This window comes from Pongo pygmaeus, chromosome 22 (assembly GCF_028885625.2).
Source record: "Pongo pygmaeus isolate AG05252 chromosome 22, NHGRI_mPonPyg2-v2.0_pri, whole genome shotgun sequence".
Classification (NCBI taxonomy): domain Eukaryota; kingdom Metazoa; phylum Chordata; class Mammalia; order Primates; family Hominidae; genus Pongo; species Pongo pygmaeus.
The window spans coordinates 57,944,491-57,957,689 of NC_072395.2; the positions used below are offsets into that span (position 1 = coordinate 57,944,491).

General features: G+C 62.5%; 1 long non-coding RNA gene across 1 annotated transcript; it reads right to left on the reverse strand.

Annotated features, from left to right (window-relative positions):
- Window positions 1–7,366: 7,366 nt before the first annotated feature.
- Window positions 7,367–12,835, reverse strand: LOC129022642 (uncharacterized). The gene is made up of 2 exons (XR_008496502.2): window positions 12,551–12,835; window positions 7,367–7,815 (listed from the first exon to the last, which is right to left on the reverse strand). It is a non-coding gene; the product is annotated as an uncharacterized LOC129022642 (long non-coding RNA).
- Between the last annotated feature and the right edge of the window lie 364 nt (window positions 12,836–13,199).

Below are 13,199 nucleotides of genomic sequence, written 5' to 3' on the forward strand. Positions count from 1 at the left end.
TTGTGCTAATATTTTGGTTTGGTTTCCACTATCCACACCTAGAAGAATGTGAGTGCCATCCCAGCCCGGCGGTCAGTAACATTCCAGGAGCTTTGGAGAGCGACTCCATTGCCAGTCAAGAGCCAGGCGCCATGCACCTCAGTCTGGAAGGACCGCTCAGCCTCGGGCTAAAAAAGGGAGAAAGCGCAAGCGGATGGCGTCCACAGCCGTGTCTCCAGGCCACAGTGGGCACCTGCAGGGCAGCTGGGAATGGGAAGGGCAGAGGCGGCCAGAAGCTCTTGCCCTCACTGATGCCGGCCCTGGCTGTTCTTTCCAAAAATTATCCCACTCAGCTCCCCAAGTCCCATGGATCAGGCGCCCTTAGCCTGCTGTGCAGGGGGTGGGGGAGACTGAGGCACAGAAGGCCGGGCCCCCCAGGCACCAAGCACGGCCCACGACCCAGAGCCATGGAGTCAGCCAGCCTGCACAGCTGGTGAGAGCAGCCCCAGATGTGGCGGAGCCACTGGGTTCAAGGCCAGAGTTCCTGCTGCACCCTCGACCCCTGGTCCTGCCGTGGAAGGTGCCAGGAGTCATGTTCCCTGGGCTCCTCTTCCCCCAAAAGCCCTTCCTCATGTATGTGTGAGAGTGTGTGTGTGTGTGTGTGTGTGTGTGTGTGTGCGCACGTTTCCCTGCCTGAGCACCAAGCACACCTCCACACAGGCAACTGCTGCCACCACCTCATGGTCTCCCAGCAGCCCGTATGAGGAGGGCAGAGGCCACCGCCTCTAGCCCAGCAGGATGAGGGCCTCATGACTCCTGGGGGGTGGGCAGAGCAGGGTTTGTGTGCAGGGTTCCTTGCCGGGCACGTGGCCAGCACTGCAGGAGCTGGCATTGTGGTGGCCCGGACGCCCTGACCCCGTGTTGATGTTTTTGGTGCCGCCCCGCCCGTGTGGCCTTAGGGTGACCCGTGTGGCCACAGCCCATGGCGGGCGCAGCACAAGGGAGATCACTTCCAGGCCTAGGGGGTTAGACTGTGGTTTCTGGCACCTGGAGGAGACTTGGCAGCCTGGGGGTGCCACGTGGTCAGGGGCCGAGGCCTCCCCACAGCCCCGTGAGCCCCGTCCTGGATGCGGGGCTGCCTGTGGCTGCCACCTGAGCCACAGCCACCAGCCATGCTGCCGCTGAAACGGGGGAGCTAACACGTGGAGGCGTTTTTAAGCTGCTACGTTTTGGGGTTATTTGCTACATGGCTATAGATGTCTGATACACCGTGGGGTGTGCCCTGAATGTGGGGTCTGGTTGGCCCTAGGTTAGCATCAAGCTTTGGGCAGCCAGGGCCCCAAAGCCCTGCCTACTGTGGCCATGCGCCTGCAGGACCAGTCCCGCCGCTGTGTGGGCCTCACCTCTGGACACAGGCCCCAGGACCCCTGCCGCTGAGGCTGGCCTGGCTTCACATCCTCCCGCCTACTCCCGTTCAGCACTGCCGAGCACCATACCCTCTGCTGCCCAGGACCCGGCTCCTGGCAGGCCTGAGCCCCCTCCCCATCTCCCTTCCCCCTCCCTGAGCCCCCCCGGGCCCGTGGGTCCAGCCTGCTGAGGGTGACTCCTTCACACCCAGGCTCTTGGCTCAGGCTCCTCACCCCTGTCCCTGGGACTTCCTCCTGGCTACACCGTCCTTCCAGCAGTGCTCCCAACACACGTGGCCATCCCTGGGGAGTCTTCCAGGCAGCCCTACCCACCATCTCCACCCACCTCCTTCCCACCTGCTCACCATGAGGTCCTGTTCCCAGCATACAGCCCTGCTGCTGGCCGGGGAGGAGACCTGACCCCTTCTGGGCCACTGTCAGCATACCTGGGACACAGTGCTGCTGGCCTCCCTTTGGAGTCCAACCCTGTCCTGTCCCCACCTGCCCCGTCCCCCACCTGCCCCATCCCCACCTGCCCCATCCCCCCACCTACCCCATCACCTGTCCTGTCCTCACCTGCCCCATCCCCACCTACCCCGTCCCCACCTGCCCCGTCCCCCTACCTGTGCTGGTTCTGGTGAGCCTGTCAGGTGACACACTCTGGCTGTCTTCTCTGTGGGGCACCTAGTGAAGCCGAGAGAGGACCCTGGGGCTGGGACTCAGTTTCCCCTCCTAAGGGCCACGAACTGGTCTGGATGTCACAGTCATGGGGCTGCTGAGGGAGGACAGCTTGAGGGCACAATTGAGGGTGAGTCTTGGTCGGCTGGCAGAGGGCTGGCCCGGGGAGCCCCGTCCCTCCCTGAGGGCCCCGCCTCCTCAGTACCGTGGCCCATGGCCCAGGTTTGGCCTGTCCACCAGATCCAGCCCTTCGGCACCCGTGTCCCCAGGGCCCTGGGCTGTGAGGGGGTGTGGAGGGGAAGGAAGGACATTTGGGGGCAGCTGTCACACATGGGAGCATCACTGACGGAGAAGTTTTCCTATAAATGCAGCTGTGTTCATGGATGTTCTAAATGGAACTGCCAGCTGGCTCTTGGTTTGTGAGACTTTATTAAAGATTACATTTCTGTTTAGTTATTTATTAGGTATTTAGCCAATATTTCTAAATAGAGGACATGATGCTGAGACTGGGGCTACGTGGCCATGGATGTGTGAGTGTGCCTGTGCACGTGTGAGCATGCGTGTATGTGTGTCGTGTGTGAGCACGCGAGTGTGTGTGTGCGTGTGTGTGTGCACGTGAGCGTGTGTGTGTCGTGAGTGCGTGTGTGTGCACGTATAAGTGCGTGTGTGAGCATGTGTGCGTGTGTGAGCGTGTCCGCATGAAACAGAGCTTTCTTGTTCTGGAACTTCTGGGGCCCGAGGCGTCCGAATGCTCGAGGAACGAAGATCTGCAAGGCAGGATTCTGCAGCAAGTTGGTGCCCGCGGAAGCTGAGCATCAATTTGCTCTTAGGGAATTTTCCATGTTCTTCCATCTCCCCGTTTAGGTGCCAGGTCCTGGCCTGCAGGGTGGGGCCGTCGGGCCTCTGCCGCCTGCTTCGTGGTGGGACTCCTGGGCGCCCACAGCCTCCGCCTGGCAGGCCAGCCCAACAGAGCCTGTTTCATCACATGGTGTTTCCAGGAGCCAAATAACAAACACACTTCCTGGAAACAGCCAGGGGGAGCAGCTGTCTCCCAAGAAGGGAAGGAAAACAAGAGGCTGCTGTGGACCCTCTCCCCATGAGCACCTGGACCTGCAGCCACCTTGTGCAAAGGCCCTGGAGCAGTGGCCACTGCTGTCTGCACACCAGGGCCCAGCCTGTGGCCAGACCTGGGGCCGGTGGGTGTGGACTGGAGCCTGGATCGGCTTGGGGCTCTGCCAGCCCCTCCTCTGGTGCCAGGCTGGTCTCCTGAGGCCCAGAGGAGGTAAAAACAGAGTCTTTAATGATACCAGAAGCCATTGGCCTTCAACCACTGCCTCCACGGTCTGGGCACCCCAGCCAGCAGCTTGAGGGCCTGGCCCAGGCAGAGGCTGGGGCAATGTGGGATGCCGTGAGGGCTGCAGTTTCTGGTGGGGGCAAAGTTGCCACCTGCCCAGAGGCCATGGCCTCCGCCTCAGGCACCTGCTCCTAGAACCGCCAGCTGCAGGGGAACCTGCCTCCATCACCCCTCAAGCCCGGGCCCTGATGCAGGGTGAGGGGGGAGGCCTCCCAGAGGAAGATGCAGGCTTGCAGGCAGCTGGAGGTCGTGGCCTGAGCTCTGTTGAGACTCGCGTAGGACATCGTGTAGAAAATCTGCTTTTTAAACTCAGCCTGCTGCAGAGATGAAAGGAGGCTCTGTGCCTGAGGCGCTTTGCCGCCCATTGGAGTTGGGTGTTGGCTTTGCATGGGACCAGTGATTCTGGCAAGCTTGGCCTGTCGGCCGAGTCTGCAGCCCTTGCCAGCTAGGGCAAGCTGCGGAACAAGAGCCGAAGACAGGGTCCCAGCCCACCCCCCACAGGGGACCCATGTCGGGAAAGACAGGGTCCAAGCCCAACCCCCACAGGGGACCCATGTCAGGAAAGACAGGGTCCCAGGCCACCCTCCACTGGGGACTCATGTTGGGAAAGACAAGCAGGGGGCTCGGGACGGGTTCTGCAAACCTTGCGGGGGTGGCCACATGGGGTTCCCAGTATGTGTGACCTGGGGACGCAGCAGCAAGGCAGCTGGCACCATGGGCAGGTAGGTGCAGAGCCAGTGAGGTGCCCAGCAGCAGCCCGGCCTGAGCGTCCAGGCCCACCTGCCTCCTTTCCCAGCCTCAGTGGGGAAGGAGGAGATTTTCAGGCCCCTGGAGTCTGACCAAGGCCCCAGCTCCAGTGCAGGACCCGTTGGCCAAGATGCAGGGGAGAGAAAGGGCCCCCCTCTGAGGTCCTTGGGAGGCTGGGGAGGAGCTCTGGGGGCTGCTCAGTGATGAGGTCTGTTCCGCCTGCCCCTGCCTGCCCCCCTCACTGAACAAGGGCATCCAAGGGCACATCAAAAAGATCCCAGAGTGGCTCTGGCTGGAAGCAAGAAACAGACCCCAAGAGGGGGCTTCGCTGCCTCCTCCTGGCCTGCTCCAGAAGCCGCTGGCCGTGGGGTCTGAGTGCCCATGGGCAGGCTGGCGGCTGCTGGCCCCTCAACCTCCAGCCACCAGGCGGCGGTTGGCACAGCCTCCTCCAGGTCCCTGGGCTCCTTTCAGCTCTGTAACCTGGGAAAGAGCTCACAGGGCACGAGCTCAGCCCTGTCGCCTCCAGGAGTCTCACCCTGTATTTTTTGTCTGCATCTTCAGCTTTGCGGGTGCCCTAAGGATGAGGTGCTGCTGCTGGGTGTTTTTTAAAGTGCCTTGGAGAAGGCTGAGTAGCTGGTGCCAGGCCAGGCATCTCCAGCCCTGAGGGGGAAGATCCCTTCCGGCCATGGTCCAGGAGCCCAGGGCTGGGGCTGGTCTGGGGGCTCTGGGGCCATCTGCACCCTGGGGACTGCTCTGGAGGCTGCCCTGGTCCCCTGTTCCCTGTGGCAGGAGGAAGGGGCTGTGGGGTGAGCCTTGAGCCCTCCCTGGGTGAGCAGATGACCCCATGTGGGAGAGGCCAGGCCCTGGTGTTGGCCGGGTCAAGGCCACCCTGGCTGGGCAGGTGCAGGTTCATCTGGAGGCTGTCGTGAGACTCCCTGCCCAGGACTGGACACAGGCTGCACATGCTGCCCCCGCAGACACAGCTCCCCAGGAGCCTCATGCCGCTGGGAGGAAGATGGGGTGGGTGCCCCTGGGAGGAAGATGGGGTGGGTGCCCCTGGGAGGAAGATGGGGTACTCTGGGAGGATAGTGGGTGACCCTGGAGGAAGGCAGGTGCCCCCAGAGGAAGGTGGGTGCCCCAGGAGGAAAGTAGGTGCCTGGGAAGAAGGTGGGTGCCCTGGGAGGAAGGCACCCAGGTATCCCTGGAGGAAGGCGGGTCCCCGTGGAGGAAGGTGGGTACGCTGGGGAGGAAGGTGGGTGCCCCGGGAATTGTGGTGTTCTGGGAGGAGGATGGGTGCCAAGGATTCAGAGTTGCTCAGAGCTGTGATTTGCTCAGCCCTGAGCAGCTGGGAACGGGGGTGCTCGGCCCAATGCCAGCTCTGTTCCTACTCTCTGAGATGGGGCACTGAGTCCTGTTTCTGCTGCTGGGCTGAGCAGGGTGGCAGGGCGGGGGCCAGGCCAAGGCCTCAGGGCCGCCTCCACAGCAGGCGGGAGGGAGCCACTGTCTTGATGCCCCTGCAGCTCTGGGAGCTGGGCCACGGGCCGCTTCCTCCTCCCCCCGCGATGGGGGTTGCTCACATCAGCCCTGCAGGGGAGCAGCCGATGGGGCCGAGTGGCAGCAGCTGTGTGTGGGCCTCCTGCATCTCCCTCAGTGGTGGGCTCGGTCTGAGGCAGCACACCCAGCTGTGCGGGGCAGGCCCTGGGCCCATCTCACGGCCAGGAGGAGGAGCACAGACTGAAGTTGCCCCCTGGGAGGTGGCACCGGACTGCAGCCTCCACAGTGGCCAGGGGTGTCGGGGGAGGCCCGGGCCTGTGGCAGACGATGCCACGTGGTTGCTCAGGTCCCACAGCCCTGCTGGTTCAGACGCCAGCGCCGCGTGGACTCTGAAGCCTCACTGGCCTGATGCCTGGCTCTCCCTCCACCCCACCCAGGGCCACGAGTGCTGTGCTGTAGAGGCGTCCCTCAGGCAGTGGTGGTGGCAGTGGAGACAGCCTGGCCTCCCTCCTGCACACCCTCGCTGTCCCTGCTGTGTGGAGCTGTCCCCGCGCTGGGCCACGGGCTGGTGGCAGGGACAGTAGCCAGAGTCTGGCCTGCCCCCTCTGGACCTCCTGCACCCAGTCCCCATCTTCTGAGGGTGGGAGGGGTCCCCTGGCCTGGGCCCCATCAGGCACCTTCCAGCCTCTCTGGGATGGGGAGAGACAGGTGCACGAGCAGCGGGGACTCAGCCGGGCTGAGGTCAACCTCTGACCCTGCAGGGAGTGGTTTGGGGACCCCCCGGCCTCAGTTTCCCTCATCTGAAACAGGAACCTGGACCACATGTCCTTGGAGCCTCTGCCCACGCCACAGTCCTTGATCCATGCTCCAGAGGGCTTGGCAGGGAGCCTGGTGGGATGGTGCCCTGTCCCCTCACCTTGGCAGGGAGCCTGGCGGGATGGTGCCCTGTCCCCTCACCTTGGCAGGGAGCCTGGCGGGATGGTGCCCTGTCCCCTCGCCTTGGGCTGGGAGCTTCACAGGGGGAGCAGCTTCTGTGCTTCGTGCCAGGAGCCTCTTGGAGAAGGCACTGTGTGCCACCCTGCCTCTCCCGGGAGAACAGGGCTGGTAACACGGGCCTGGCTCCCTGAAGACGGTGGGGGAGGCATGGCCAGTTCTGCCTACCTCTCGCCCGTGCAGAGCAACGGCTCACCAGACAGCAGCCCAGGGGGCCCTTCCGGTCTCAGAAAAGGGGAATAGGAACCCTTCACTCTTGTCTGTTTCTACCAGCCAGGGTTCCAGGGCTCTGGGGCTCTGTGCAGGGTCGGGGGTCGCATCTGTGTGAATCCTGGGAACCCGACAAAAGGCCAGGCTGTGCGGCACCATCTTGGCCGTGGGGCCAGTCCTGGGCGTGACCAGCGCCCGGGACCCCCGACCGGGCAGCACGGCGGCTCTGCGCAAACGTCCCCACTGCAGGGTCAAGCAGAACTGTGGTCGCTGCAAGGCTGCCTGGCACTTCAGCACCTCAGCCCTCACTGCCCACAGGAATCTGTCAGGAGCCCCACCCTGGCCATGAGCTCGGGGGGCTGGCGCCCCAGGGCTGGGCATGGCGCCGGGCAGAGGCTCGTGGATCTGTTGAGTGGATGGACAGACACCGCCCACAGGTGAGTGATGGCCTCGCCAGTGTGGACCCGTGTTCCTGCAAGGCTGCTTTAAATTGCTTTTGGATAAATTGATTTCCCACTGACTTGTTATATTTTCAGAAACACTTCCTCTGTTTTCACTCCTGATTCAGCTTTCCATCGGCCGTGGCCCCCACGCATAGCAGGCACCTGCAGGCTGCCCGTCTTCACCACATGTGCTCCCCACCTAAGCAATGTGGAGAAGCCACTGTGGGGGTCATCCCTACTCAAGGAAAAGGACTGGGCTGGAGGCTGGAGCCCTGAGTTAGAGCTCCACGTTGGCTGTGGCTGTGCGGTCTTCTCCCGGGTGGGATGCTGGCCACTTCTCAGGGCACCCGGCTGGAGCCTCATTCACTGTGAAGTGACTGCAGATGTCTGAGGAAGAGGCACCTGCTCCTTCAGGTCCCTCTGCTCACCAGGTACTGGGCACCTCTCCGGAGCTGGAGCTCTCAGTCAGCAGACACTTGGTGGCCAGGGACGGTCAGGCCTCAGAGCAGAGCTGGAAGAGAGACGGCATCAGACAAACATCATGTGGCTCTGCAGGACCCGGGGCGGGGGCCTCCAGGACGGAGAGGCTGGGCTGTGTTGGTGGCAGCTGGCCAGGAGGATGCCCCAGGGACCTCACAGCTGTTGTTGCACCCCTAAAATTCACTCTGCCCAGAGTCCTTAGGGAGTCCATGCTGCACAGGTGCTGGGGCCGCCGTGCGGTGCTGTCCGAGTCACTGTGTGCAGCTTAGCTCAGCGCTTTGCTTTGAGATCAGCCAGGCAGGAATATTTACACCACAGTAACTGGCAAACACTGCACATGGGCAGCCGGGCATCTGATGGGCACCTGGCACTGGAGATTTCACTGGCCAGACCCCCACCCTCAATTCCACAGGAAACCCAAGAGGGACGGTGCTCATGGTCCTGCGCTGGTGGGCTCTCAGTCCATTCCTGGGTCACAGTGGTGCCCCACGCAGGCTGCCCCAAAGGGACTCCACCCTGGGCACCATGCTGGCATCTCTCCCCCCAAGTTCCTGTGTCATGTGCGTTAGCACAGTGAGGACAACACCTCCCAGGCACCTATGCTGGGCATGGAGCATGGATGGGAAGGCCGCAAGTCCTGAGGGCTGCTTGTTACGTGGCCTGGCCCCACCCATCCCCACCTCCGGGGTCAGGGAGTTGCTCGCTGCTGCTGCAGAGGACGAGTGATTGCAGGCACCTGTGCGTCTCACGTGTGATGCCGTCTTACCAAACTTGCAAAACCTGCGGAGCCTCGGGTTCCCAGCAAGCTGCCTCTGCCCACCAAGGAAGAGTATTCTGGAAACTGCCGCTGAGGCTGCTGCACTTCCTCGCCCATGCTCAGCACTTCCAGTGTGACCACCCCTTTGTCTGGGTGGACCCTCCAGTCAGAGGAGCCAGGGCTCAACAGAAACCCGTCCTGGGCGTGCACCCGAATGAACTGAAAACCTGTATTCACACAAAACCTGGGAGTGAATGTGGAGAGATGCTGGTTTGTAACCCCCTACGCACTGGAGAGAACTCAGGTGCCCATCACCGGCGAGGGGATAAAACAGCTGTGGACTCCCCCATACCGCGGGATCTTGAGGGTAAAAGGCACGCGCTGGCCCTTCGCAGCACAGGCGAGTCCTAAACGCGCTTTTCTAAGTGAAGGAAGCCAGACGGGCCACATCCTGTGAGACCTCATTTCTGTAACATTCGGGAAAAGGCAAAACTTTGGCGACAGCAGAGACGTAAACCGGATCCAAAACCGGACCCTGCCGATTTCCGCGGCGCCTCAGCCTAAGCTTCTGCGGGAGCCGAAGCCTGGACCCCGCAAGCACTCATGGCTCTTCTGCCCTGGGGTGTCTGTGACTCCAAGTGCACCCTGAGAAGAAGCCCCCCGTCACTCGTCCTGGGGGCCCGGCGGTAGGTGGCCAGGCCGGTGCCCCTGACGACACACACTGAGGACACTTTCCACCCTATCGGCTTCCTTTCTTGGCGTGGTAGCTCCTGCCCAGTGACTCACGCACAGAGAGTGGCAGGAAGCCAGGGAGGACGGGCTGGCGGAGCTCTGAGCGAGGAGCATGGACACCAGCTTGGGCCAGGGCCTGTGAGGCAGGAGAGGCCAGGAGGCAGCGTGGGCTCTGAGGCTGGGCCTTGGTCGCGCTGGCTCAGCCCGGGGCCTGGTAGCAGCAGGGAGGTACACAGACGTGGAGGGGCATCTGGGCAGGAGCCGTGGACATGGGAGCCCCACGCACCTGAGAGCATGGCGCCCATGTGGCCACCAGGGGCCAGGACGCAGCTGGTTTGCGGCTAAACCAGAACTGCAATCAGGGTCTCCTGCATTCCCTAGGCTTGTGCTCCCACCCCCTGCCCACGAGTGTCTGCAGAGGAAGGCGGCCCTGGATCCAGCCACGGCAGCAGGGGGTGGGTCTGGCAGCCCATGTCCCCGCGTGGAGGTCCTGGGAGGACCAGCCCCCTGCAGGGCACCCATGCTTGGACAGTGGATCCCGAGATGTTGAGTTGGGGCAACAGGCCTGGAGGCGTTGCTCTGCACCCCCGGAACTTGGTCTCAGCCCTGAGCTTGCCAGGATGGCCAGGTGTGAATGCGGCCAGGCTGGAGGCCCAGCGTCCCTTGCAGCTACTGAGTCAGCCCTGCTCACCTGCCCCTCCAGGTACTATTGTCCCAAGCCCATAGTCAGTCCCCCCCTTGGGGTCTGGCATCTGCCCTGCTAACTCTCCTGTGAGTGGGCTGGGCACGGGGGCTGAACACCTGTGTCTGCCCCTGCCCCAGCCCCCTTAGGTCTCCAGGGAGCTGCTCCAGAAAGTCCAAGAGCCAGCACCACGGCCAGCTGGTCTGTCCTTGCAAGAGGCTTGACACCCAGGGGCTGAGAAGAGGGCTGGGGAGGGGCCTGGGGAAGATCTGGGGAGGGTCTGGGGACAGTGCTGGGGAGGGGTCAGGGAGGGGGGCTGGGGAGGGGGTTGGGGAGGGGTGGGGCAAGGATCTGGGGAAGTGTTGCGGGGGGTGGGTGAGGGGTTAGGGAGGGGGCTGGAGAAGAGTTGGGGAGGGAGCTGGTGAGGGGCTGTGGAGGGAGCTGGGGTTGGGCTGGGGAGGGAGCTGGGGATGGGTTAGGGAGGGAGTTGGGTGGGGAGCTGGGGAGGGAGTTGGGTGGGGAGCTGGGGAGGGACTGGGGAGGGGGCTGGAGGCCACTTAAGTCAGGACAAAGAAGATGCCGGTTTGTGTGGAGGTGCAGGGAGTGCCCTGCTTGCTGGCATGCCCTTGACGCTCAGACAGGAAGATGCTGAGTGGACTTGATCAGAACAGCCCCTGCGGGTGTTCACACCACCGCCTATGGTCACCCCTAGTGGAAGGGAGGCCCAGCAAGGAGACCTTGACCTCGCTGGCCCTGGGGCTGGGACCGGCACCCTGGGCACAGTGTCCACTCTCCCATTTCCATGGAACCACCATCCTCTCGGGCCTCTCCAGCCGCCAGCACACGCCCTGGAGTAGAGCCCTGTGAGGGGCCTGCTGTGTGCAGGGGCAGGGGTGTACCACGTGGGGTGGGACGCGGCTCATCTCTGGGCCTAGGGCCCCACTACCGTCCTCTTAGGGCAGCGAGCTGCCTCCCAGTCTCCACTGCCTCTGCTTGGGTTGTGGGGCCTGACCCGTTCCTGCTACTGAAACCCAACTCAAGAGTTTTCCCAGATGCCCCCGGGACCTGTAAAGGCTCGAAGGAAGCCAGGTTGGTGCCAGGCCTAGCTCTGTCTCCCGCCTGCTGGGTGCCTGCTTGGGCTGCCCCCTCATCTGGAAAGGGTGCCAAGTGCCAGGACAGCGCCCCAGGTCCGGGGCACTCACGGGTGACAGCATCCTCCAGGTGTGGACTACAGGGTAGTTGGGCAACTGGGGTCCTGCTCCTGGCCCAGTGCAGCGGAAGGGACAGAGCCAGACCCTCCAGCCACCCCCTCCAGGCTGTCTCCTTGTCCTCAGAGTGAGCAGAAGATCCCTGCCCTCCCCACCTCCCTGCTGTGGGGTCAGCTAAGACAATGAGTGTGAGACCCTCCACAAGAACAGCCCCCATTAACAAAATGAGACTCGAAGGAGTGAGAGCACTTCGGGGGGCCGGGTTTGTCAGGCAGAGATTGCACCAGGCAGTGGGCCGAGACTTTGGAGAGGACCTGGCTGGAGCACTCGTCTGCACACAAGGAAAACAAAGGCTCAGAGACAGGGCAGAGCTCAGACCCTCAGTTCCCAAAGTGGTGCCCCCCACCCCTCCCAGGATTGTGTCCACACAGTGGTGCCCGTCCGGGTGGGCAGCAGGTGTCCATGGACACGAGCACAGCAAGGCCAGGGGCCGAGAGGGAAGGGTCAGGGAAGACTGGCCAGCTCGAGGGGATCACAGAGGCTGCCCTGGCCTTGTTCCTAGTGGACAAAATAGGACTGACAGCTGCAGACAAAGCCAGGCACAGCCCAGCACAAAGACAGACAGCCGAGGAACTGTGCTGCCCCAGTAGTTAAGGGCCAGAAAGATCATTTTTAAAGATGTCAGGGTTGGCTGCCAGAATCCTCTTGTACAACATTCCATGACTGGGAGTTGGGGACTTGAGTTCCAGGCTGGCTCTGCCCGGCCTTGAAAGCCTGGCTGGGCCTCAGTTGCCTCCTTGGAAAATGAGGGGCTAGACTGAGGCCCTGGGGGTCCTGGCTGTGCCCAGAGCCTGCTGTGCCAGGCCCACGAGGAGAGGTCAGGGCTGGGGTTGCCGAGCCAGCTTCCCCAGGCTCGGGGTCGGGTTACCCAGGTGGGAGGGAGGCCCAGCACCTCCCCCACTCCGAGGTCTGGCTTCTAGAATCTCCTGCAGAAACACGAACCCATCTCACTACACTGTAAACACAACATCCTTGGAATTGGAAATCAATGGCAGATGCAGGCAGATTCGGCCTCCAAAGCCACAGAGGGGCTGGGAGCCGACCGGAGCCAGGAGTTGCCACAGAAGGTAGGTGCCTGGGAGCCCCAGCACAGAGGTGGCCCCTCTCAGGCCAGGCTGGGCCGCAGCGTCTGTGGGACCCTCCATGCCTCCTCCCATCCGTGCTGGCCCCATCGGCCTGGGCTCGCAGCTGGACTGCTCCCTGGGTGGGGCCACCAGGGCCCACAGTGGTATGGCCTGGCATGGGTGCAGGCTTTTAAGCATAGATGGTGTCTTTAGCAAAATGATCTCTCACAGAATGTTTTTAAATTAAAATGTAATTCACATACCTTGGAATTTACCCCTCGAAAGTCCAGGCAGTTCAGCGGCATCCGGTCCACTCCCATTGTGGTGCAGTGCCAGGGTCAGCTGGCCCACCGCCCACGGGAGAAACACCATCCCCACAGCCGGCGCTCCTGTGCCGCCTCCTCCCAGCCCCCGGCAGCCCTCGCCTCTGTGCGCTTCCCATGGATGAGGTCCCAGAGCGCGTGGCCTTCCGCGTCTGCCTCTTCCGGGCAGCAGCATGGTGGGTGTTTCTGGGGCTCCTCTGTGTCGTTCCACCCGTCAGTCCTTCATGCCTCTCGAGGCTGGGCAACATTTTGTTGCATGGATGGGCCACATGTTTAACCTGTCCATCAGCTGACGGACATTTGGGCTGATTTTGTCTTTTGGCTATGATGAATAATGCTGTGATCAACATTGATTCACAAGTTTCGTGTGGACCTGTTTTCAGTTGAGTATCAGCCCAGGCCTAGACTTCCCGGGTTTTTGGTGATATAGTTTAAATGCACATCCTTGCCAAGTCTCATGTTGAACTGTGAGCCCCCGTGTTGGAGGTGGGGCCTGGTGGCAGGTGTTTGGGTCACGGGCGTGACTCCCTCAGCAATGGCTTGAGCCATCCGCTTGGTGAAGAGTGAGCTCTCACTCTGGGTTCCTGTG